Source organism: Symsagittifera roscoffensis, unplaced genomic scaffold (assembly GCF_963678635.1).
Source record: "Symsagittifera roscoffensis unplaced genomic scaffold, txSymRosc1.1 SCAFFOLD_25, whole genome shotgun sequence".
Taxonomy (NCBI): Eukaryota; Metazoa; Xenacoelomorpha; order Acoela; family Convolutidae; genus Symsagittifera; species Symsagittifera roscoffensis.
Window position 1 is genome coordinate 201915 of NW_026971149.1, and position 26732 is coordinate 228646.

At 33.6% G+C, this 26732-nt stretch overlaps 1 protein-coding gene across 1 annotated transcript in view; it reads right to left on the reverse strand.

The window, feature by feature from the left end:
* Positions 1 to 18968, reverse strand: part of LOC134856180 (solute carrier family 7 member 14-like) — a gene marked incomplete at its 3' end in the record, with an annotated part of 55153 nt that extends 36185 nt beyond the window's left edge. The window contains exon 1 of the mRNA XM_063872547.1: positions 18568 to 18968. The remainder of the gene's footprint in view (positions 1 to 18567) is intronic.
* Between the last annotated feature and the right edge of the window lie 7764 nt (positions 18969 to 26732).

The following is a 26732-nucleotide window of genomic DNA, read 5'->3' on the forward strand; positions in this document are numbered from 1 at the left end:
AGCAAATCAACAATTGTATGATTTATGCTTTTCAAAAATGTTTTATAATCTATGGATTAATGTTTTATTAAACAATTAAAAACTTTGATATGCAAAGGGATGATATACTTTTTTTGTATTTGTGAAGTTATGTTTTACGCAATAACCTGGGTCGACAAACAGCTTGAATTTAATTCCAAAAGGCGGCGATAAATGCTTATTTTAAAATTTGATACTATGAATAAAATGCTTATCATGATACTTCATGAAATTTCATATACCAAAAAAAAATAGTATTAAAATACCATAATAAGTGCTTGTTTCATACTAAGAAATTTTAAAATAAGCATTTTTTGCCGCCTTTTGGAAATAAATTCAAGATTTTTGCCATACTTTTTACTACAGAGATGTTATGAAAATAGCAAAAGCTATTGTTGGTACCATGAAACTGTATGCTAACTATTTTTTCCGTGTTATGAAATTGAGTGACACGCAATTTTTCCATAATAGAAAATATATTTTTTAGTTTTGTATTTTATCCGAATCACACTAACGAAAGATTTTCAGTTAAATGAAGCCCGAAGTGTAACTGGCAGTTACCACGCAGATAAACTGCATTTGGTGATATCAACCATATAAATTAAATTTAACATTTTCACACATAATTAAATGCCAAAAATTTTTATATTTTTTGTATATGGCTTGAAAAATTTAACTTAGAAAGTTTTGGTGGTTGAGAAAAGAGGCCAAATTTTTTTGAACGATTTATGTTTATCGCAGCATATGAAACAAATGTATGTTTATAAAACTACATTGCTTGTAATTTTTGGAACTTTTGGGTGAAAAAAATCAACGTTGACTACGTTATAGCAAAAAAGTCAAAAGTTGCATGCAAAACTTTTTTCGTAATATATATGTTCGAGTACAGAATCAAGTTTGCAAACAATTAGGGATAAAAAAAGTTTTATACCTCAATTTGTACATTTTCTATGGAAAAATGCATATCATACAGTTTTTATATATGAAAATGTATGACAAGCATTTTTTTGTTCAAAATTTATTTTTGATGCCTAAAGTGCTCATATAAAACCAAAACTGCCTTATTTGTTTGAGTTTTAAACCAATTGAAAACAATTTTCGAAAAAAAAACGATTGATAAAATGTTTGTTATACAATTTTCTTCTGTGAAAACTAAATGTCAAACAATTTTTCCATAAATTCCTTATATAAAATTGCATGATTGGCATTTTTATTGAATGGACGTTAACCCGGGAAGTTTTGTTATCTTTTCGCTTTTTGCCCAAATTGTTAGTCTTGCAAAAGAAGTTAACTTCGAAATTCTGTTTTATTTGAGCCGTCCATTTTGCTTTTCGTTTTAGTTCCTCCCAGCCCTAATATTTTCATCCACACTTTTGAGTTTGTTTTTGTAAAAATGTTTTGTAGTCATGTTATAAATACTTAGAATGAAAACAACTATTTCTGGAAAATTTTTGTAAATTCTTAGTATAATTTTGCTATAAAATACATTTAGGGTTTTTGTAAAAATGCAAGTTTCACAAGATTCATATATGATACAAATGTTTAATAAGCATTTTTTCATAAACTCCATATAAGAAATTAAACGATTAAATATATGTTTGTGCGGTGCTGTAGAGTAATCTCGTTAGTTTATTTTGATAGTATTTTCGAAATCAGATTATTTTTGGGTCTTATATGAAACGGAAAAACTTAGATCAGGCAACTATAGTCTTAATTTTTCCTTAATCAGAAACTTCTAAAAAATATATTGAACTGATTTCTTTCCAAAAATGGATTGACGACTCATCGTCAACTCTTGAGAAAATATATAACATAGTTCTGTTTTTAAATAAGCAGCAATCTGGAATAGAATTTGGTATTGATTGAAATTATTGTTTAACTTACCTTTTCTGTATAGACACTAGTTAGTGGAAAAAGAAGAAGATATAACTGAGTGTGACTACCTGACCCTGAAACTGGTCTGCTTCCTTATTTGCCACAGGCGAAAAACAAACAAGTACAAAAAGAGGGCTGAAAAAGAACAAATGAAAGAATCATCCGAGTTTATTCTCAACTGCAAATCACAGCAAGAAACAAAAAAACAAGAGGTGCTTCTTCTTACACTACTATAGGAGCGAAAGAAAAAATAGAAGGACACAAAAAATAAAAGTAAATAAAATAAATGAAACTAGTGCAGGGCTAAAGGGGTGATTTTATTTACAAACAGGAAGCCGTTTAACTGATTTTCGCTTGTTAGTGGCTGCAAAACTGTTCAGCTAGGATCCCACTTGTGCAACAAAGCGTGTGAACAGTTATTTCTTCAGAGAAAAGAAAATTAAATGGTATGAACGAGTAGGAAAAGTATGGAAAATGTGTGAAAAATATGGAAAATATGGATTAGAAGAGTGGAAAAAAGTTGGCGAAATTGTAATTTGGGCCGTGGCGTTTCTCTTTAATAGCTGAGATTAAAACACCAGCAGCAGGCAAAAGAGCATCGCCGGATTATAAGTATGGAGTGGGTTGAATTTGAAACTGAGAAGGCAAAAGAAGGGCAACATTACAGCCACTGAGTGCATCACAAAAACATGGTCCAATTGCAGCACCGGAACAAAGCCAGACAAAACTTGTCTTACCCCCCAACCCGCCTCGTCTTGAAAAACTTTACACTATCACACGCATCAGTGACCCAGAGGAAGTTGCCGAAGTAAGAAAGAACAACAAATAAACAAAGAGCAACTGATTGCGGCTACACTAGTCGATCTGAGTGTGGCTGTAAACTCAAGTGAAAAGTAGGCGAGTCCTACCTGGGCGTTCGGCCAATTGGGCAATTTATGCTAATTAATTGTAATTTGAATGTTTATCTCCTGTGTTTCTTTTAATGTCTGCTGTTGTGTTGTGTTGTGTTCCTTCTGTCCTATCACAAGCTGGTTGGCTGGTTGGTTGGATATGGATACTTTTATATCCCACTCTGCTGGTATTTTTAGCCAGAGAATACTTTTTCATCCAACTCCACTGCTAGAGTGGCGGCGTGTGTTGTGTGTGTTTGGGATGAATAAATTATTATCCGGCTGAGATGATGAATGATGGAATAGAAATGAAAAGAAAGAAGAAAGCGCGGAGAGCGAGAAAAAGACTAAAGGAACAATTCAAATGGTCACCCCCCCTACCAGCGTGCACTTGTGTATCTTTCCCTTCCATTTCTCACCCCCACCCCGTGTTGCCATTTCCCCTCTCGCCGCTTTTCTTTCTCTTCAGATTGGTAATAAGCCCGCTTACCATCTATTTGTACAAACAATGGCGGCTAATTCAACTGTTCACTTTCATCACTTTGATTAGCGTGGACCCTAATAACACCGAAATCACAGATTGAAGACAAAGCGACACTTGAACCCAGCTTCTTTCTCAACAAAGTTTTCACTTTGGGGGAACACAGAGTTTGGTCGAACTCACTTTTGATTCATGAGGCTCCTCATTATAGGAATTAGGAGAGCTTTTCAATTTAAACAAAAAGGCGGTGTGTGCTGCAAAGAAATTAGTCGGAATAATCCGTTCTCATTAAATTGATAACGACATATTCTGGCTGATTTCTATGCAGCACACGCCGCCTTTTTGTTGCAACACAAACTTCGGCTAAGTTTTAATTCGGCTCTCTCTGCCAGTGGCCACTTCCTTTCCCACCCACCTTCTTCTCATTCCCAAACGGGGAAATTATTTCCTCGTCTTTTCCTCTCTGGATCGATCCCACCTAGCCCATCTACCCTTATCCACAAACCCCATCCAATGTGCGTGGGGCGAGGAGCGAATGACTTGGCCACCAGCACCAACACAACACGACCAGCAGCCTCACTTCTATTTCGCCCCGCTAGCAACAGCCCCCTTTTCCTTTCTATCATTTCCCCTCACCCCTATCCCCCTCACTCCCTCTCTCTTTCCTCACTTTTCCTAATGCCCTTATCCTCTCCCCCTGTGTTTAGTCGCCTGCTCTCCTTCCCATCGTCATTTCATTTCATTTTATTCCCCCTTGAGCACTTGGGCATCTGGGCAATTATTCTTAAAGTAAATGTGTTGTGAGATGCTGTGCACTTGTAGATTATACTATTCCACAAATAGCAAATACGGTGAAATACACTCTGGACGTTAGAGTGTGACTTGTGCTCACTGCTGCTTCTATAATGCTAATAGAGGGTTTATTTTGGGCATTCATCCGACCACAATTGTTGTTCTTTTTGATATACTTTAAGGGTTGCGCTTTATAGTGAGAGGCTGGCACACATATCAATAGAATTCATGCACGCATATGCAATCGAATTCAAACTGTTTGGATGGCACCAACAAACATATGGAAAAATAAAAAATAAGATGAAAAAAGAAGAGCAGGCTGAGGAATAAGTGGATAGAGGTGGAAATAAATCACCGCATCATGATCTAAAGGAGACATTATAAAGTGCAACCACATCAAAGTGCAACAAATTTATATAAAAGCTCATTTTAACTCGGAAACGACTGAAAAGACTGCTCGTATCAGGGCAAAGCCCTGAATGTTCAGAGTGATTTTTAAGGTCTATGGAGCAGTTTGTTTTCTAAAAACTGATCAATTTTTCAAAAAACGAACTTCAGATTTTTTGAAAATCATCCACCGCCCCACACGCCGTAATTAGGTAGATTTTGCTTCGAGTTACTTAGAAATTATGACAACTAGCCTGCTTCAACCAATTTGGACTGCCCTGGATGTCTTGGATGTCGATCAAAGGAGTTTATTTTGCAAGATCTTGAAGATAACCATCCCAAAAATACTGTATTCAGACAAAAAAAAAGACAGAAATTAGGAGCATGATTAATGCAAAATGATTCTGGAACAAAACCGAACTACTGGGATTTGTGTATGTTTGCGTAGCTAAGACACAACTTCTTCCACGAACGCTACTTAGTTATCTTTGATTAAAAAGCTGTTGCAAAAAACCACATGTTTTATCTTTTTCTCCAAGCTGTGCACTGTGCACTGATGAAGTTAGTGTGCGACTCAAGGATAAAATTCTGTATAGAAAATAGTGTAAATTTTGCAGATTTTTTGATATTTTTTAAATGAAAATTTACCACATCGTTTATAAACACAATTGTCGGGTTGCGTTAATTTCGTTGAAAAACGAAACAAGAATTGAGTGAAAATCTCAGAAAATTCTTGTGGTTTACTCATGCTTAAGTTGATTTGCTGAGAATGAGGCCCGTTGTGCAGTAGATATCATTTGATAAAGACAAACGTGCCGCCACCGTTTTCAGACGTTTTCAACCCCAGACTCACTAAGAGTTTTGTCTCCGTGCTGTAATTTTGCAGATCAGAAAGATAAAAAAGAAAAAACTCATGTCTGGCTCACTGTTGGATATATTATAGTTCATTGGAAAAAGAGTTTTGTTCAATTTGTTCTGTACTAAATCCTTAAATGGTATTTTCTCCATTTCAGTCACGCTTAAAATTCATTTTGTTGTAAAGTTTGTTTACCACATGACTTGAATATGATTGATAAATTTTCCAGTTAAGCATCAATTTGAAAATGGGTGAAGACTGAAAGATCTACATTCTAACAAATTTTGATTCGTAACTAGTTACTGTTTATTCTTAAAATAGGTAAAGAAGCAATTAAGGAGGGGAGAAAACGGTGAGCAACGATGGCCTCCGTTTTCTTATATTCCGATAAGGCGCATGAGTTAAAAAAAATTGTTCATAACTCCAAAAAAAGGTGCATTTCAAATAAAAGTTCGCTAGTTTGACCATAGATGATAATTTTTGTGATTTATCGAAAAATGGGTAATAGTAATCTTTAGCTTCAATACTCTTGCTCTTTAGGATAGCTCAATCGTTGGACCAGACACTCCATTGCAAATTCATCATTCCATTTGTAATTTCTCCTTAGGTCTTTTTTCCTCGGCTTCAAATCGTCTCTCAGAATGTCTTCGTGTTACTTTACAATCTGCCTGTTTTTTTGTTGCCGCCAGAGTGTCTCGCTTTGAGTATATACCTTTTTAAATTAACTTGACGTGAAGCTTTGAAGTATAAACCTTGATATTTTATCGATCTCACAGTGTGAAGCAATTTAAGTTATTTGTAATAATAAACACAGTCTATTTCTTCGAAATCGAACTTGTGTTTTCAAGTTCTTTTGGTCGACTATTTCCAAATAAAATCAAACAAAAGAAACAATTTTATTTGGTTGAGAACATGTTATTCGATGCTTGTCATGAAAACAGAAACAAGGGGGCATCAACGAATTAAGAAGTTTTATGATGAGGTAGTGTAATAAAAAAGTTCTTGTTTAGTAAAAAACTATGGCTCCTTTTTTTAATGTTGATTTATTTGAAAATCATTTTTGAATCATACGAAAATCAAGCACATCATTTTAATAGTGTATTAAACACAGCTCAAGCCCTTCAGTTTTGACGAGCTCAATTCAACCAGAATAAATTTAACACTAGAACTCGAATTTTATCAATCTCTCTTTACTTTTGATTTTGAAATGTTCGGAAGACATTGTTCGGACAAACGGCGGTTAATAAAATATTTCCGATGATTTCTTTATACCTACTAAATTGTTAGGCGTCTCAAACCATTATATAACAGTGTCAGTTGCCAATTACCTCAAGGTCTGTTTCCAACTAGCGAATCTACTCGGTTCTTTGTTAAATGAAGATCCTCACCTGTTCATTGGTTATTTTGTGGATCCTTGCTAGCTAGAGTTAACTCATAAAAGCCGTTTCAAAACTCAAAAAAACTGCAGCCTTAAAAAGTTGAATGATTTAATTAAAAATTAACATCCTTTTTAAGCATTTACCGGTTGTTGGATTCAAAAGTGGAATATTCATTGTGAACCTTTCTTGGAAATAAATTTTCAAATTTATTTCTTTATCCAAAATATCATATGTAGGTTCAACCCAATGTTTGCCTTGTTTTACTTTAACTGAGTAAACTACTGCAACCTTGCCATGTAAAATATTGCCATGAAATCTTTATACTTCTTTTTTTTAACCTAGAGGCCTAAAGGTCATTTGAAGATCACCCGGGATCCCCTGATGTCAGTTTACTATAATCGGAGTAAGAAACCCATTAGGGTCCTTCATATCAAGTTTCATCTTTATCCCATCATTACTTCCCAAGTTACACCAATTTCATGGTCCATCATCAGTGTTTCGAGGAAGGGATTTTTAGCGCCTGAAGAAGTCGCCAGAGAGATTTCTTAAATCAGAGGTCTTTTTTGTGGTTGGTGTCTAGTGTCTTTTTTTCGCCCCAAAATCATTATTCCCTCGTTTTTTTGTTGCTTAAATTGCTATTTTTCCAGTCTATGGGATAATGTTTTTCCAACCGCTAGTAGTTTCCGGACCATTTGCCGAATTTGTTTTAATTTAAGTTCTTGACTTCCTTTGTCACTGCCTGACATATCCCAAGTTTGTTATATGACCGCAGTTTTGGCTTCCTGCGGTCATTGGGCCGAAAAACGATTTCCGGAAGTCGGCTTGGAGACTATTTACTTGGGAACTAAAAACCCAATTAGGAACCCAATGCGTCCAGGGTTCTAAACTTAAGCTTTTAAAAACTATTTCTAAAATATAACTTTGGTTCTTTTTCAACTGTTAGGAAATGAGTTCTAATAAGGTTTTTTAACTTCCGAGAAACTGGTGCCAAGGGGTCGTGTAGGTCTCAGTTTTTTAGTGCTCGGGTCAAATCATCTTTAGTATCCGTCCTATGATTGGGTACAGTTAGCTCCATTTTCTCTTATTTGTGGGCGGCTGTTGCTCTATCTGTCAGCCCTCATGAACTTTACAGAACTGAGACTGAATATCCAAAGACTCAAACCGTTTCAGAGTCGGGTGTTTGTTTGGTTTGTTTCTTACTATAGGCTTAAACTTTAAGTGAATCAAAAAATTATTACGATCACCAATCTTCACAGAAAAATACCGTCTTTCCATCTAATTTTGCGCCTTTCATTAGTTCACCACATGTTTTATCTTTTTCTCCGAACTGTGCACTGTGCACTGATTAAATTAGAGTGGGCGCTCAAGGAAAAAATTCTGTATAGAAAATACTGTACATTTTGCAGATTTTTTGATAAATTTTAAATGAAAACTTACCTCATTGTTTATAACCATAATTTTCGGGTTGCGTTAATTTCGTTGAAAAACAAAACAAGAGTTGAGAAAAAACCTCAGAGACTTTTTGTGGTTTACTCATGCTCAAGTTGATTTTCTGAGAGTTAGGCCCGTTGTGCATTAGAGATCATTTGATAAATACAAAAGTCCCGAAAGATAAGGAAGAAAAAAACTCATATCTGGGTCAGTGCTTGATTTTTTATAGTTCATGGGAAAAAGCAATTTGGTTCAAACTGACCTGTATTATTTCATTAAATGGTATTTGCTCCCTTTCAGTCACCCTAAAAGACATGCGTTGTTTGGGTATAGTTCATTATGTTGAAAAGTTCTTTTACCACATAACTTAAAAACGACTGATCGATTTTCCCGTTAAGCATCAATTTGAAAATAGAGAACTCTGAAGATCCATATTTTAACAACTTTGCATTCGTAACTGCACAGTGATTGGTTATTTATAATAAAGGTGAAGAAGCAATTGAGGAGAAGAGAAAACAGTGAGCAACCATGGCCTCCATTATTTTAAATTCCGATAAAGCTCATGAGTTAACAAAATTATTCATAATTCCAAAAAAGGTGCAATTCAAAGACGAAATCGCGAGTTTCAACAGAGATGATAATTTTTGAGATTTCTGGATAATAGTAATCTTTAGCTTCAATACTCTTGCTCTTTCGGATAGCCCAATCGTTGGGCCAGACAACCAATACAATTTCAACATTCCGTTAGTAGATTCTCTCTACTTCTTTTGTTTCCTCAGCTTCAAATCGTCTCTCAGAACGTCTTCGTGTACGTTTAAAATCTGTCTATTTTTATGTTGCTGCAGAGTTTCTCGCTCTGAGGATATATCTTTTTAGACTGATTCGACGTAAAAATTTGAATTTTTTTTTGATATTTATGAATCTCCCGCCGTGATGCAACTTAAATTAAATGTAATAGTAAACACAGTCTATTTCTTTGAAATTGAACATTTATTTTCCAATTTATTCAATAAGCTGTTTTCACATAAGATCAAACAAAAGAAACAAAATAATTTGGTGAAGAAATTATTACTCAATACATGACATGATAACAAAAACTAGGAGGCAACAAACTAATTGGGAAAATTGGGAAGATAGTGTAATAAAAAATTTCTTGTTTAGTAAAAAAACCATAGCTCCTGTTTTGATAAATCATTTTCCAAAAAAAATCAAGCGCAAAATTTTTACCCATTTGACAAGCACAGCTCAAGCCCTTCAATTTGGACGAGCTTAGATTAACCAGGGTAAACATAACACTTGAACTGGAACTTTATCAGTCTTTTTTTTTTATTTTGAGTCTATGATTGAAACCATTGTTCGGCCAAACGGCAGTTAATAAGGTTTTTCCGATAATTTATTTATACCTACTAAAATATTACGCTTTTTGGACCATTATATACCAGTGTTACTTGGAATTTACCTCAAGTTCTCTTTTCATTTAGCGAATCTACTCGGTTTTTTGTAAAATGAAGATCCTCACTTGCTCGTTGGTTTTTTTTTGGTTCCTTGCTCGAGTTAACTGAAAAAAGTCGCTTTTTTTGCAATCATCGAAACACTTGAAGTTTTTTTGAGATCAATTAAAACCTCTGTTGGATTATCAAGAAGCTCATGTGGACAAAAAGGCTCCAGCCTTAAATAAGTAAATGATTTAACCAAAATTTATATCCCTTTTTAAGAATTATCATAATTAAGTTCAACTCAATCTTTGCCCTGTTTTACTTTAACTGAGTAAACTACTACAACCTTGCTATGTAAAAGTTTGCCATGCAATCCTTTTACTTCTGATTTTTAACCCAATAAACACTTTTGTCTGCTAATACACATAGGTAGCCGACATTTCACCCAAAAGTTTCGGGCTGGGATTGGATAACTTTTTGACGTTATTTATATCAAATTTCATTCATATCCCTTTAGTATTTTCCAAATTATCCTCTTTCTAAAGTCAATCATCACTTTTTTGGGGAAAGGATTGATGGGACCGGGAGGAGTAGCTAGGGAGGTGTCTTTCATCAGGAGTGTTTTTTTCGTAAGTGTCTAGTAACTATTGTCAACCTCAAATCATTATGCGCTCGTTTTCCAAGTAAAATAGTGGTTAGTGCAGATTGGTGTCGCTTGAGGGGTTTCTTTCTTCTAGACTCATTTTTCGGGGTTGGTTTTTAGTGGTTTTTTGCCGCCATGAATTCATTATACCCTCGCTCTTTATTTTGCTCAATATGCCTATTTTCAGTCTATGGGTTGATTTTTGCTGGTGCTAATAAACTCCAGTCCAACCGAATGTTTTGCTTTGTTTTGATACACAGGATGTCTCTTGTAATACTTAACGTATCCCAAAGTTTTGGCTCATTGTGTTCAATTGGCCCAAAAACGACTTTCGAAAGTCGGGTTCCGGGCTATTTACTTTGGGCATAACAATGAAATGGGGAACCAGTGCTTGTGGGGTTCTAACTCTAAGCCTACTTGAACAATGTTTACAAAATACTACTAAATTTTGGTCCCATTCCAACCACTGGGTTTCATAAAGTAAGCTCAATTGTTTTCTATTTGAGGCAGGGTTGCCCAATCGGTCACCCTAATAACTTCCATCAGAGATGGGACTAATCATCTAAAGATTCAAACATTTTGAGGTCGATTATATGTTTGCTTTACTACTTATTATGATTACTGTTTAAATTATTTGTTAAAGAATATCAAGCTTTATACTAATCATTGGCCTTACTATATTACCAGATTTTTCCAAGTTGATGTCCTCTCAGTTAAATGTTTAGTGTGCCAAGTGTGTATAAAAATTACCAATTCTACAGAGAACTTCTTCGGTTCACCTAATTTTGTGCCATTTTTCATTTGACCACATGTTTTGTCTTTTGCATTGATCAACTTAGAGTGGGGGCTGTAGAAAATAACTCACGATATTGAAGAGTGTGTATCAAGTAATTGTTTTAATATGTTTTCCATGAAATTTCGAGTAATACTACATTTTGAGGCTGATTTTTTTTTTAAAGCGCCCGCCCGACCGACAGCTTTGTTACATTCCGTCCGTACCCAGAGCTAAATAGATTTCATCGAGGAAAAAATAATTGGTTAGTGAATCAACCTTTATTCATGCACACACAAATTCATTGTTATAATCTCATTTTTTTTTACTATCTCATAGATTTTTTTCTTGGCGGTGCATTCAAATCAAGCGGATCAACCAAAGTGCCATAATATAGTTGGTGGTGGCTCGTTTTGATGACACTGCACATGGTGTTGAGTGAATCTCTCAGAGAGCTCCCTCAGTTCACTCATGGTCAAATTCATCTGCTGAGAATTAAGCCATGCCCCATTGAGCAGTAGGGATAACTTGATAAAGACAAATATGCTGCGACTGTTTTCAAACGTTTCCAACCCAAATCTCCTCATACGTTTAGCTTCGGTGCTCTAGTTTTACAGATCAGCAACACAAAGAAAAAAGTCACGTCTCGCTCAATGTTGGATTATTTATGTTTCAAAGGAAAAGCAATTACGTTCAACAATTGCTTTTCTCTTTTCCCTATTACTATTTTTTTAATTGCTATTTCAAATTACTAAATCATCCATTGGTATATGCTCCATTTCAGTCATCTTCAAATTCAAGCTTTGTTTCGGTGTAAATCACTTTATGTTAAAAATTTTTTCCAAAGGATCATCCTAAAACGATTATTCGACGAGGATTGATATCTTTTCAGCATTATCATATTTTGAGCCGATTTTAAAAATATTAGATCAAAATATTGTTCGTTGGAGATCATGTTATTCAAAAACCACATCACTTATTTTTCGGTTCTGTGTTGAAACAGAGTGGAAATGATTAAAAAGAAGCTAATGTATAGATAGTTTTAAACTATCAGTCAAGTGCCAAAATTGTTTATGTGTTTCGGTTATATTTTTCAAAATACACAAACTATTGACTAAGGCTATTATTATTCTGTTGAAAACCGCAAATCTACCAAAGTCTGAATTGATCGAAAATCAAAACGAGTTTAATCATCTGAAAGGTGATATACTGATCACGTTTAAAACAAAATTTTTGGCCGATCGGAGAAAAAAAAATTTTTTTATCCGATATAATCTAGAGTTCTGGACACTGGAGAATAATCACGAAACAATTTTGTACAGGAAAAGTCCTTGAGTTTTCAGAGCATTGGTTGCTTTTCAGTTAACTCGAGGAAAAAATCATGCAGAGTGAAACTACGAGTTTTTTGCAGCGTTTTATTTGATAATTTTAGTGGAAGCAAGTGAGCTTGAAGGTATCGCTTGTCATGAGTTTGAACAAATTGAGGACATTTTTGACTGCTCCATTTGCTCTACGCAATTGCACATGAGAGTACTGAGGTAGGCAATCTTTGCAAAAGTTTTAATTATTGCAACTATTGAACAAGAAACCGTATCAAAATGATTGCAGTTGCAGTGTTTGTCTGATGAGGAGTCCAACGTTCTGTTCAAAAAGTTTCGTTGTTCTAATTACAACAATTGTTACAACAATTACAACAATTTGAAACAATTTTGATCCAAATCTCGAGAAAAACTTCAAAAAATGCGATATTATAAGCAAGCAAATCAGTAGGGTATGTACAGCCCAAGTCCTTCAATGTTTGATTTATCGGAATAAATGTTTTGAGTCTATCCTTGTAGACGTTGTTAGGGCAAACGGCGGTTAATGAGATATTTCCGATGATTTGCTTATACCTAATAAACTCTTACGCTTCTCGGACCATTATATACCAATGTCCGTTGCCAATTACCACAAGGTCTTTTTTCAACTAGCGAATCTACTCAGTTATTTGTTAAATGAAAATCCTCACTTGTTCATTGGTTTTTTTTGTGGTTCTTTGCTAGCTAGAGTTAACTAAAAAAAAACTGTTTCAAAAACTCAAAAAAACTCCAGCCTTAAAAAGTTGAATGATTTAATTAAAAACTAACATCCTTTTCAAGCATTTACCGGTTGTTGGATTCAAAAGTGGAATATTCATTGTGAACCTTTCTTGGAAATAAATTTTCAAATTTATATCTTTATCCGAAATATCATAAGTAGGTTCAACCCAATGTTTGCCTTGTTTTACTTTAACTGAGTAAACTACTGCAACCTTGCCTTGTAAAAGCTTGCCATGAAATGCTTATAGTTTTGATTTTTTACCCTAAAGGTCTAACGGTCATTTGAAGGTCACCCGGGATCCCCTGATGTCAGTTTACTATAATCGGAGTAAGAAACGCGAAAAATTTTGAAAGCGATTCTGAAATATTAAATAAGTGTACACGTTTAGCCTCAACACCAGGCGATCTAGAAAAGATCCAGTTTACAAAGATTCAAAAAAGTCTGCTCTGTTCAAAACTCTTTTCATCATAGATTCCATCGCGGTGAAGCTATTTTTTATTTAAGGAAACCAAAAAATTTTTGAAAGCTTATTCGCATGCAAACTGCTGGCGGCCCCAGTTTGTGCTTCAGTCGTTAGATGCAAGTTAAGGAAACAATCATTGGCAAATGAAAACAATTTTGTGAAACCTATACTTGCCCGGGTTGACCTCCATACACCGAAAATCGTTATCATACAATTCCGTACATCAAGTGTATGGAAAAATGCTTGTCATACAATTTTCATACAATTTCTAAAAATGGTTGAAAACTGGTATAAACTTATTTCTGTGGATGTTTGATTCTTATAAAACAGTCTGGTGATAAAAACTGAGGTTCTCGTTTTTTTGAAAAAAATGCTTATCATACAATTCCCATATATGGGAATTGTATGACTGGCATTTTTTTGATGGCGACACAAAAAATTTTTCAAGTAATTTTGAAAACTTGGCCCAAAAAATTTTTTTTTCCACCGCAAATCGAATTTCGTACGCAAACAAACATTTTTCGAAATTTTTTTTTGCGTGCAAAATTTAATATTTTGTGTGCATAACGTAGTCCTGGATACGATAAAATTGGCTTTTATTTTCTTTTCACTTGAATTTTTTTTTCAAAAACGCTGAAAATTCCTATTTCTTTTGTATGGGGTGTTAATTCAAGCCTTGATCAATGTCTGATAACTTGAAAATTCAAAAATTTGAAATAATCATCATTAAAAAATTTTGCCAAAAAATAAAAGTTCGTTACTTTTGTTATATCAATTGTGAAAAACATCCAAATTCAGGTCGTTTGCTATGCATTGTAAATGCAAGACCGTCCAACCTTTGGTGTTTTGAGTAACCAAGGTCTTTGTCACTTGTGTTCGGTTGCGAACACAACCAAAAACTTTTCAGAAACTAAATTTTGAAAAAAAAAAATCAAAAATTTTGGTTTATGGAAAAACACCTATCATACAATATTCATTTATGGAAAAATCTTTATCATAGAGATTTCATACAATGTTCTGTACGTATGGCATTGTATGGAATTGTATGACAAGAAGTTTTTCATAAATGGAAATTGTATGATTAGAAGTTTTGGTCAACCCGGGTGATCAGGATGCGAATGCATTATACTTCCATTTGTGAAATCTATACTTTTTCAGGATGCGAAGTCATTATACTTTTATATAATTGGAGGTATTATAACTACAGGACTATTTAAAACTTATAGAAGAGATCCAGTAACATATTTCAAAGAGAAAGACATGTCTGCAAATTGCCGGAAAAGATTAGGTATAATTCGGTTCTAAACAACATTAAACGAACAATCCTTTGTGTGATATTTCGTCAAGTCTTTCATATTCACAAGATAAGATAGGAAACTTACTAGCGATGTGTGTTGTCATTACTGTCGATTAGCGAAGCGAAGCATTCTGCAGAAAAAAAAGCAATCATGCCTACTGCCTCGCACTGTCTTTTAGCTATTTATTTTGGTGAAAAAATTCTACTCTCAACTGTTCAAATTGAATGTGTTTATGTGAAATTGTAGTTCATGTGTTGGTGAGCAACAACCGTGCAAAATCATTTCAGAGTTTTATTGAGTTCGTAAGCTGCAATCGAAGACTTGGAGATTCTGATGTGGGGAAAACCTTTATTGCAGAGGCATCAAATTTCATTGGAAAAGCTTGTCTATTTGATAAAATTGATTAAAAAAAACAAATTTTGACAACACGATTTATATCAACAATTCACTATTCAATGAACTGAATAAGAAAAAGAGTCCAAAGTAAACATCATCTCAAGACGAGTTTTTGAATTCAATGTGTTTTGCAGTTTCAATTATCAATGAAAGAAAGACCACTGAAGCGAACAATTTTTTTCGTGAATAGGTGCTTAGAAAATTTTGCGATTTAAAAAACTGTTTGCCGAATAATGTGTATACTGAAATCGTGTTTGGTGCTGGATATCAGAACTGTTTGATTGCAGAACACCTGGTTTCTGCGAAGTGGATTGATTTGGAACAGTAATGGTTTAGTTGAGTTAAAAAATTTCTAACGTCTACATCAAAAACACAGATTCAATCAAAATGGCAGCATTGAAACTTTCAAATAGACCTTTAGTAACTTCAGGAACACGCTGGAGTGTAGAACAAACGATAAAACCACATGAGGTTAGAAACTGTGTATTTCGACTTTTGAAAGCCAGATAAAACATGAGACCAAATACCATATTATATTACGCAATTCTATTGCAGGAATATGTCGTAAACGATCTTCTTTTTACAAAACTTTCATATTTGTAAAAAACAGTAACCAATTTGAAGATTCTTTTTTATTAAGACATCAGATACGTTTTTTACGCGTTTTACTCTCAGAAAATGATGTGTTTTTTTAGTTCTCTTGTATGAAATCTGGTTATTATTATGTATGAGCAGGTTTTTTATATAACTTTTTTCACTGCTAAAGTGCAATCTTGAATAATATGCTGATTTAGTAAAACGTTTACACAAAGAATTGGTAATTTCCAAAAGCATTTAGACAAAAACATCTGCTCCAAATTGAAATTACTTCATTGTTAGTACGTTTTCCGAGCAATTTTTGAGACAATAACAAAATTTTGAATTGTTTGCATTTCTCTGTGACGAACTTGATTTAGTCCTACTTTTGTTGTTTGTTTTTAGTTACATTGAATGTCCGGTAAAACAGGCTCGGCATACAGTTTTCATTCATCTCTTTCAACGCTTTTCGTTGAAACACAGAAACTTTTTCAGGGTTATGGTTTTTTTAAGGAAATTGAGAAACACTAATAAATATTTATTTATCTACCAGTCAGAAAAAAATTTAATTTTTCACGAAAACTAACAATGCAAACTGAGTTCCAAGCTTGTTCTTGTTTTTCATCAAGCTTCTCATTTTCTGATAGTCTGACCACCCGAGTCGAGATTTTTCACCTAATTTGAAGCAAGATTTGAGCGGTTTGAGCGGTTTTTTTTAGACAATTACGCTCAAAATCTTGCTTCAAAATGAGCGGTTTGAGCGGTTTTTGAACAATTTTATCTAAAAAAACCGCTCAAAAACCGCGCAATATTTGAACGGTTTTGAGCGGTTTATCGCGATTTTTTTAGATAAACCGCTCAAAACCGTTCAATTTTTGCGCGGTTTTTGAGCGGTTTTTTTAGATAAACCATTCAAAAACCGCTCAAACCACTCATTTTGAAGCAAGATTTTGAGCGTAATTGTCTAAAAAAACCGCTCAAACCGCTCAAATCTTGCGCGGTTTTTGAGCGGTTTTTTTAGATAAACCGTTCAAAAACCGCTCTAAAACCGCTCAAATCTTGCTTGAAAAACCGTTCAAAAATCACCGCAAGAAATGAGCGGTTTTTGAACAGTTTTTTAAGCAAGATTTGAGCGGTTTGAGAGGTTTTCCAAAAAAAACCGCCCAAACCGCCCAAACTGACCAAACCGCTCAAACCGCTCAAATCTTGCTGAAAAACCGCTCAAACCGCTCATATCTTGAGCAGTTTTTGGGCGGAATCTCGACCCGGGCAGTAGCTTGATCCGTGGAATGCTTCGACTAACATTTGAGAAGTATCTGAATATAATAAAATTTCTGCAAAACTTCGGGTATTAGTATCCATACAATTGTCAGCGTTTGAGTTTCGACAACTCAATCCAGAAAAAACTTTGTTCAATGAACAAAAAAATAAAATTAGGTTTTGTTTTGAGTTGAGCTAATCTTAATCTCAAATTTTTCCAAGTTTTCCAACAAATATAATTGCCAAAAATTGAAATTGAAATATGAAATGGGAAACACATTTTTCGAAAATTGAAATTAATATATTGTAAGAAACCGCAAATTTTTAATTATACTTTGATCACAGACAAAAAATAGTGGCACGGCTCGAAACTTCAAACAAAATTGTTCTAAAACATTCAAAACAAACTGAAATTTTACCAATTTTTCAGAATTCTAATCGATAATTCTAATCTTTTTAAAGCTGTAAATTACTTACTCAATTAATGGGGCTTGATTGAATATCGGAAGGGATGAAGGGATGAGAGTGAACTATGGCCAGATTTAGGTGTATAGAAGTCCTGCTACCAAAGAAATTACCGGACTGCGTTGAGTGTTATTTCATATTGAAAACTTTTAGTCATGATTTGAACGGCATTTAAAACTTTTCTTATAAAACTCCCATTGGCGAGAAAAACTGGTTTGAATTTTTTGGTTTTTCTTCTATTATCGAACAAGCAAAGTGATGATAACTTAAAAAGTTGGTCATTTAGGCTATAAAATTTTAATTTCCCTACGGAGACTGGTTTTGAAAGCTTTATTTGGCACTTCCCTGCCACTCAAATGTTCGACAAACATTTCAAAATATTGATCAAAAAGGAAACATTTCGAGTTTTATAAGTTTTTTTTTAGATTTTTTTTATTTTGTTAGTTTTTTTTGAAGACACCCGTTGTCGATTATGTGTGATACACTAAGGTTTAGTTTTTATCATCACACCATGTACTAAAAACATCAATTATCCGAAAAGCATAATACTTTGAAAAACAATTACTTAGAGTTTTTATGAAAATGATAGGAACGCTTTTTGCTACTTGCACATCAACCAGCTGTCGTTGTTTTTTAAAGAAGACATACAGCAAAAAAGATTTGCAAAACAAAATGCATCATATTAGATAAATTAAACCATATCATCGAAATTGTAGTATATAAATTTACAACAGATTGTATATTTCCTGTAAATTATCTATTTACATCCATTTTTGTCACTGTGGTCAGTTATTGTTGTCCTGAGTGCAATTTTCAAAAAATGTTTCTTCTGCTAGAATTTTTCAAAGATTAATTGGGGTGTAAAGGTTGCCAATTTGGCCATTTAGTGTTTGCAGTTCAACCGGAAACAATTTTTGTTTCACATTATATTTCGTACAGAACCGTATTAATGAATTAATGATAATTAGACACATAACCTCAAAATTTTCAATTGTTATATACAGATGGTACTATCAAATTTCGGTAGATCTGTTGAAGCAAAATCATCAAACCGGGAAACTGTTACTCACCTAATAGAAAGCAAGCAGCTATGTTCTGATGTAGTTTTTAGGCTGAATTGACCTTTAAATGTACCAATTATGGTAGTTTGTAGGGGAATATTGAATCACGGTTTGTTTTTTTTTGGTGGCGTGGTAAGTTGGCTGCGGCTAACTAAATGTCACATTTAGGCTGATAAAGTTGAAGACAGAGAAAAAGAGCGAAAGGGAAAACATATTTTGGAGACAGCGGCGGCTCCGCTACTTATTCTATTGAGGAGAAATTACGGCCACGGGAATTGATTGAGGTGCTTATCTTAATCATATTCGAATGTGTCTTATTATTTCATATCTACATCCAACATCATATAATATTGGTCTCCTACTTGGAGTGTATTGGAGAGTGGAGTGGAAGTAGTTGGTTTGTTATTCGACCCCCCCCCCCCCCCAAAGTAAATCTAAACTCTAAACTGATTCACTTTTATGTGCTCCTTTGTTGTTCTCTTTGGATTTGCATTTTATCCTCCGTGCAAGCCAATCTCTGTTTCTCCTCTTTCCAGTCTCAATAAGTATGTGAGCTAAATCTGAAAAAAACAGGCCAAAAAAGGCGTTTTTAGGCAGTTACTGGAAAATGATGACCAAAAAATAGCGTTCAAAATTAGTATCTATTGACCCCAAAAGCTCCATTGGGAAGTTTTAAGGGTCCATTTTTGAAAACGGATATTTCAAAATAGTACAAAGGGGGGACCATTTGGGTAAGCAGGGGGTCGAATCATTGAGAGAGGGGGTCCCTTTCACTTTATTGCTATATTTTATGTGCACTGCACCTGATTGGCTTGCTCTGCTCATTTCTCTTTCTGAATAATTTCACGCTCTCTCCGCTCGAATATTTCTGACTCTGAACCAACAAGGACATCAGGAACAGATCATGAATAAATTATCACATATATACACGCACATGAAAATTATTCTCTTTACTTCTGCTCAGGCATAAACACACAAGTGAACAAAAATGATATACAAAAAATGGATAAAAATAACAACAACTGATATAACTCAAACTTAAGAAAACACTAGCAGAGCTCTGACGACGAAAAACAGAACACAGAAGTAGTATACAATTGTGAATTGAATGCCAGGTTGAGATTTGCCGATCACAAACTGTAACCTGATCCAAACTATATATTATTATTGGTTATAAATTAGATATTTTATCCCAGTAAAATATTAAAAACTAACCAATCACACTCCATCAAACTAACAACCCACTTATTACCCACGGTATTAGATTAAGAAGTTGCACGAATCTATCCGGCCGAAAATAAGATAGCGTGACGAGCAGACGGTGTACCCTATCCAAAATTACTCTATGAGTTGACCTCCACGTCTAAACTCATCTGGTGCGACCATAAGTCTCGAATAAGACCTTAAGGAACAGAATATCTTAGAACTAACCAAAAATGGATTAGAACTTAGACAAAAACATTCCCAAAAATGTTACACGACAACAGTTTAATTGAAATGTCTCTACGACTCAATAGATCAGAGCCATTATTCCGAACAATACGAGAACTACCCGGTATTGGAAAAAGACCTCGGACAAGATACGATATACGACTACAACGGAACTTACCCATAAGTTTCAAGGTCGTAGGGCAAAAATCAACGCAAACTTTTATAATTAGAGTTTAATTAGCAATGAATTTAGATTTTCATTTGCAAACATAGCATCTTAAAGAAAAATCTTGACCAAAAATTACAGGCGCTAAACCTATTATTGTACAATAACGATTGATAAAAACACCTCTAATCGTTGCTTAAATCTGCAGTAAATCTGACAAGATATATAGAAAAAATGTTTATTGAATATAAAAAACAAAAATTAGTTAGTAAATACACAAATTGTTAGCAGTATATAAATCATCTCTTCATCTCAGCTTCATCACCTAAAACATAAAAGCAAATCATAAACCCACTAACATCATCAAAGACTAAAACACAAATTTTTTAATTAAATAAAGCTTAACTTAGTTTATAAAAAACTTTCCAATTTTTTTGTTGTCAATTTAAATTAAACCTTTTAAATTTCACAGATCATCGAGGCTTTCCTTGGATCTTCATTTCATTCTTTTTAAACTAAATTAAATTCTTCAATTTTGTATTTTAATTATCAAGGCTTATCCTTGGATCAAATAGAACAATTTTGTTCTCCCCCACACATTTAGCAAAGTGTCTAACGACCTAAAACGTCGATTCACTACCCAACCTTTTCTCAAGACCCAGGACTAATAGAAGTTTTTTTAAATCATATTAACCATTCCAATTGAGATCAACAGTGACGAACTTCGGTTACTCATCCTTCACTTGATTCCCCCCTTACCTGACCAAGGATAATACTTAAACTTAGTAAAAATATAATAGTATCTAATGAACTTCTTGCGTTCTAGTTATAGCTGAACCTTGTGGATCGATTTTACTATTCTCCAACCCATGAACACAATCACTACCCCTAAGTAAGATTAAGTAAGTTAACACCTTAATTTAGACTAGTCACGAGAAAGTAAAAATCATTCTCAGGAATCGATATACACTTTTCTCTCCAACCCTGAAATATATGACCCAAGTTAGGCTAACCAAAAAATCGTAAGAACTAACAATTTAAGCATGAAAATCACTAATCCAAATATTGCATCCATCATCCTAAAACTCAGGAACCCCATCTCAATCAGCAGTACAAAAAACGTAGAATAAAAAACACATATAAAAAAACCGGTACGTCTGTACAATTGGAATCAACCAATAAAACACATTGAAAGTTACAAATTAACAGTTATAAAGCACAAAAATGAGTCAAAATGAAGAAAGTGAAATTGAAAACTCCATCCTCCCATTTATAATTACTTTCCTCGCAGATGACAGAGGACAAACAAATCTTTGTCAAAATTTAATAGCAAATTTACTTAAAAGAGGAGTTAGTCCATGCACAGCAGAATTTCCTGAAGTAAAAATCAAATGACAAACTGTCGACCACTACCTCAAAGAAACATGTAACCTAACACAACAATTCGGAATCTCTACCATAGAATTACAGACCCCAAGTAAATTTCATGTTAGATATCTACTTCAAACAGACGACGTAGATATAGAATTCTCAAAGGTATTCACAGAAAACATAAAAAATATACAACACCAAAATTCGCAAAGAGCAAATTCAATATTTACTAATGAAGTTTTTCGAATAATTTATAGCTATCTATTTATATTTAAAAAACCAGAATCCCAAGGAACTTCACCAGTTCAAACATCAAAACATACAATTGTAAGACACGAAATTACAATATTTTCTGAAAATTTACTGACAATCCGTGAAAATTTAACTAGTAACGACGTTTCACAAAACGTTAAACACGATTTACAAAAAATCTTAGCATGGTTTATCATAGACTATTACACACATAATCTTGATTTAATCTCACAAGCAAGAAAGAATTTCAGACTCCAAAATTCAACAGATGATTCGGTATTAGCAGAAGAATCAGATTACGTTTGGGACTCCGACTGGTCTCATACATTATTCATTAACATACCAACAGATATTTCAAGTCAAGCAATTGGCACATTTTCCATAAACAAAGATTATGTTAAGTTATACCCACTCACAACTGATGCAACACCTTTTAACTATAATTCGTTTCTACTCAGTAGAACAGGAAATAATAGTTTAAATTCGACTGTCATTCAACAAGAAAATCTAGATGGAACTAGGAACCTCACTCAACAAGATATTCAAACATCATCACATTTCACAAATGAAGAAGTAGTTACAACAGTAGTAACAACAGCACAACAAAATTTCTCACCAATACACCCAAACCTTACAACTCCAAGACCAAAAAATCCAATCCTACCTTAGTTAACACTACAATCTACAATTAAACCCACCATTGAACCAAGATACCAACATGTGAGCTATCAACCATTTAGATATGATGAAACCGATATAAAAACAAAGAAAATTCAATAGAAATAACTTTGCAGAACACAATTATAACTATATAAATAGACCACAAACTTCTAAACCTTCAGCCCAAATACACAAAATCATTTATTTTCACGATGACAAAGTTTTCCACATCAACGACAACTTCAGTAAATTCTCATGACTACCCCCGCATTGTATAAGAACAAAAAGAAGATTATCCATTTTTTCAACAGAATAAAAATAATGAACAAGTCCAAGGTAAACACAATACACCTTATCATACACCTAACTATTTATCATCAAATGATGATGACTACTATCAACTAGATATTTTTGCACCATATACACAGGAATACCGTGTAGAAAAACTTGGACCAAATTAGCATCCCAAATTACAAATTTTTACCCACAAAACGTAGCTACTACACAAACTCACCAACCATCACAAACGCAGAACCCAAATAGTACACAACCCTATCACCCAATACAAATACAAAACCAAGTTAACACAGATTATTATCAACACAAATGCAAAAGGAAATCCCACTACCTGATTATTTACAACAACATGAAATCACCAAAAGTCAATTTACAAACTTTTCACAAACGCCAAATGCCGCAGAATCACTTCAAATGACTATGAATCCATACCTAATGGGTGGATCTTCAATAACATCAAATAAACTTTTGATGGTAATCACCGGCACAGACCCTGAATATTCTGTAGAAGGTTGTTACAGCAAATTTATTTTTGAATATGGAACCTGAACCCTTAAATACACCACTTCACCAAAATTGGATACATAGACGCACAGCATTAAAACAAACCAGACTTGATGGCGCATCTTAAAAATTGTTTTTATTTTTACCTATAGAAATAAAATCAGACTGGAAAAGATTCACACAAGAATTTTCAAAAATGTTTGATTCAGAAAGAAACAAACAACGTCAGAGAGTTTTATGCAATGAAATTCGTGGACTACCAAACAAAACGATCAAACAACTAGCAGTAAGGATCGAAACACTAGTCCGAAAATCATATTCACAACACACTCAAGATTATAAAAACACACAAATGACAGAAATTTTAATGATGACTCTAGCACCGCAATTAAGAAAAATAGCAATCAAAAAGAGAGCATCACATCCCTCCTCAATTCGAGAGCCAGATTTAGATGTTAGAAAACTAGTATATAAACTAGAACAGGCAGAAATCACTATTAAACTAGAAGAACTAGAAAATCTCATATTACAATATGTTAATAATATCCAAACAACAACACAAATTAATAATGTAAAAAATTCAGAAACAGATTTATCCGAAAAAATCACTGAAATTCTGAATAGAGAAAAATCCAAACTTTAAAGATAAACCATCATTCAAAAAATGGTGTAATTATTGTCCGAGATACGAACATAGCATTGCTGAATGCAGACAAAACAGCAAGATAATCAGAATAAACCACAAAAGTATAAAGAACCAAATAAATCATTTTATCAATACATGAAAAAAGATCAAAACCTACCAAATGAAAATTTTCACAGTAAAAACAGCTCTAGAAAACCACTCCCAAATAGGTCAAATTATTCAAGAAACCAATCACTTTATAATTCTAACAACAGAGGTAGATCACCAGACAAAAGAAATTCAAGAAATTCATCACAGAACAGATATAGTTGATCACACACTCGAAACACTCAATATCGAAATATTTATTGGCGACCAAACTCAAATAGACCAAACTATTCTTTTGATACCAATTCCCATTCACTCTCTAGAAATAGACACTAATCATCTGACAGATCACGAAACTCATCGTACAATAGAAATAGAAATTTTTCTAAAATAAAACAGAAGCTATTCGAATAATCGAAATCAGCGATATAATAATCGATCACGAGATTATTCAAACAACAGATCAAATCAACAAAGATCTAATTATAATAATTTTTTTTCAAATAGATCACGAGAAAGTTCACAAAATAGGAATTCAAACTATATCAATAGAAAAAGGAACTACTCTCAATCAACTAATCAAAATAACACACGTTATCCAGATTCTCAAAACAAGTATAGAAGTAATACACCAAAACATCAGAGACAATCAGATCAAGGACAAACAGCTGAAAAAACAAATGCAGACCCTTCTGGTTTTGACAACACAAAAACTACTGAATTACATTTAAATCACAATAACTGTGAATCCACAGACAGTGAAAGTGACACAAAAAACACAATTTTAGTCAACATGATAGAAATTGAAAATGATTATGGAACCGTTACCTACGAACAACCTTTTCATTCGCATATCTATGAAATTCAATTGAGATTATTTTTAGTCTATCACGCTAGACCTAGAAGTAGTCAAATACCAATCAAACAAATAGCAAATGATGTAACGACATCACACGAACCTGAAAAAGAACAAGTACCATGTTCCAGTACAAATCACATTCACCAAAATATACCAAAGGAACCACCAAAGGGAAAAGTTTGGACAATACCCTTTCTTTTAGAAAGCCCAAAAAGTAAAGAATTTCAATCACCAGACCTTGAAATCGATTTTTTAATAGATTCTGGAGAAGAATCGAATATCATTAACATTCCAACGTGGAATGAAATCAAAACTCTACACCCAAAATTAACACCTATGAAAACAGCCAGTAGACTAGCAACAGCACAAGGCTCAACCTTAACAAATTATGGAAAAATCCAACTTTGCCTCGTCCCCAGTAAAACAATGGAACAAAACAAGCTCCTAAATAACCCATTTAAACAAACATTCCATATCACAGATATAAAGCACAATTTTATTGGAACCCCATTAATCACAAAATACATACCAACTATTAATATACTAGACATAAAATTATTTTCAAAGATAAATATACAAGAATGCAAAACAATGCTTTAACATTCTTCTAAAGAATGAGCAAACAACCACCATTCTTTTCAAAAAATTACCTAAAAACGTATATTAAAGAAAGAAAACATCTTAAACCACTCTAAGGATACATTTACGATTTCCCGATTAAACAAGTTCACCAATACGACAAAAGTCAAAACAGACAATCTCTATATGTCTGACTTTGAATTTAGACCAGTTCACAATTTTTTAGAGAAACAATTTCAACCATAAATTACATGAAAAACTCAAACTCCGATATTATCTCTCTACATGTATATTATAATTCATTCACCATACAAAATTACCCGACCTTTAGGACTACTAGGATATTGTAAAACCAATGCAACAGCTTCCCCCACAAAAGAAGTAGCAAACAGAGTAAATAGTATATTACAACTACTAGACATATGTCAATCAACTATTCTCGATGAAGAATTATCAATAAATAACATAATAAGCAATGAAAAAAGGAACATGGACTATTTCAAAAAAACAGCTTATTTTAAACCAACATTCAAAATATCACACTATACAGAGCAACAACAAAAATTCTTGACAATGTTCACGTTTCAACACTCTTAAATAACACAACAAGAATATGAAAAACTAGCCGATTTACTGTTAAGATACCCACCAGTCTATGCAACATCTATATTTGACGTTGGAAAAAAAATTCACCACTACATTTACCCTTGAAAACTGACGCAGCTTTCAAAAAACAAAGAGCAAATAAAGAACCAATACACTTACATGACAAAGTCAATAGATTACTTGACACTCTGGAACAATACGAAATCATAATCCCAGTAAATAAAAAAGTACAACCAAAAGGAAACACCTTTATTAACTCTGTTATAATTTCTCGCTAAAGGAGAATCACTACAAGTAGTTCTAGACGCTAGATACCTCAATTCACTTATTGATGAATCTAAATGTAATTGGCCAATAGAACCAATTCAAATTATTTTAACAAAAATAAACGGTAAATGCCTCACGAACGCACACATGAATAGTGCATATAACCAAATGCCACTAGATGAAGAATCACCACGATTAACAAAATTCGTTATTGGAAATCAGCAATACAAAATTAGCAGATTACATACATTGATTTTGTATGATTTGTACATACAAACTCGGAAAATTAGAAAACTTTGTCAATAGTGAAAAAGACTTGAAAAACTTCCAGTTGCTCAAAGTTTAAAACACTGAAATAATGGAAAAAACTCATTTTAACGTCAAATTGAAAACTAGAGTGAAATGTGATGCGTCTAAGAAGTATTGGGATAACCCATTAACAAAAAAAT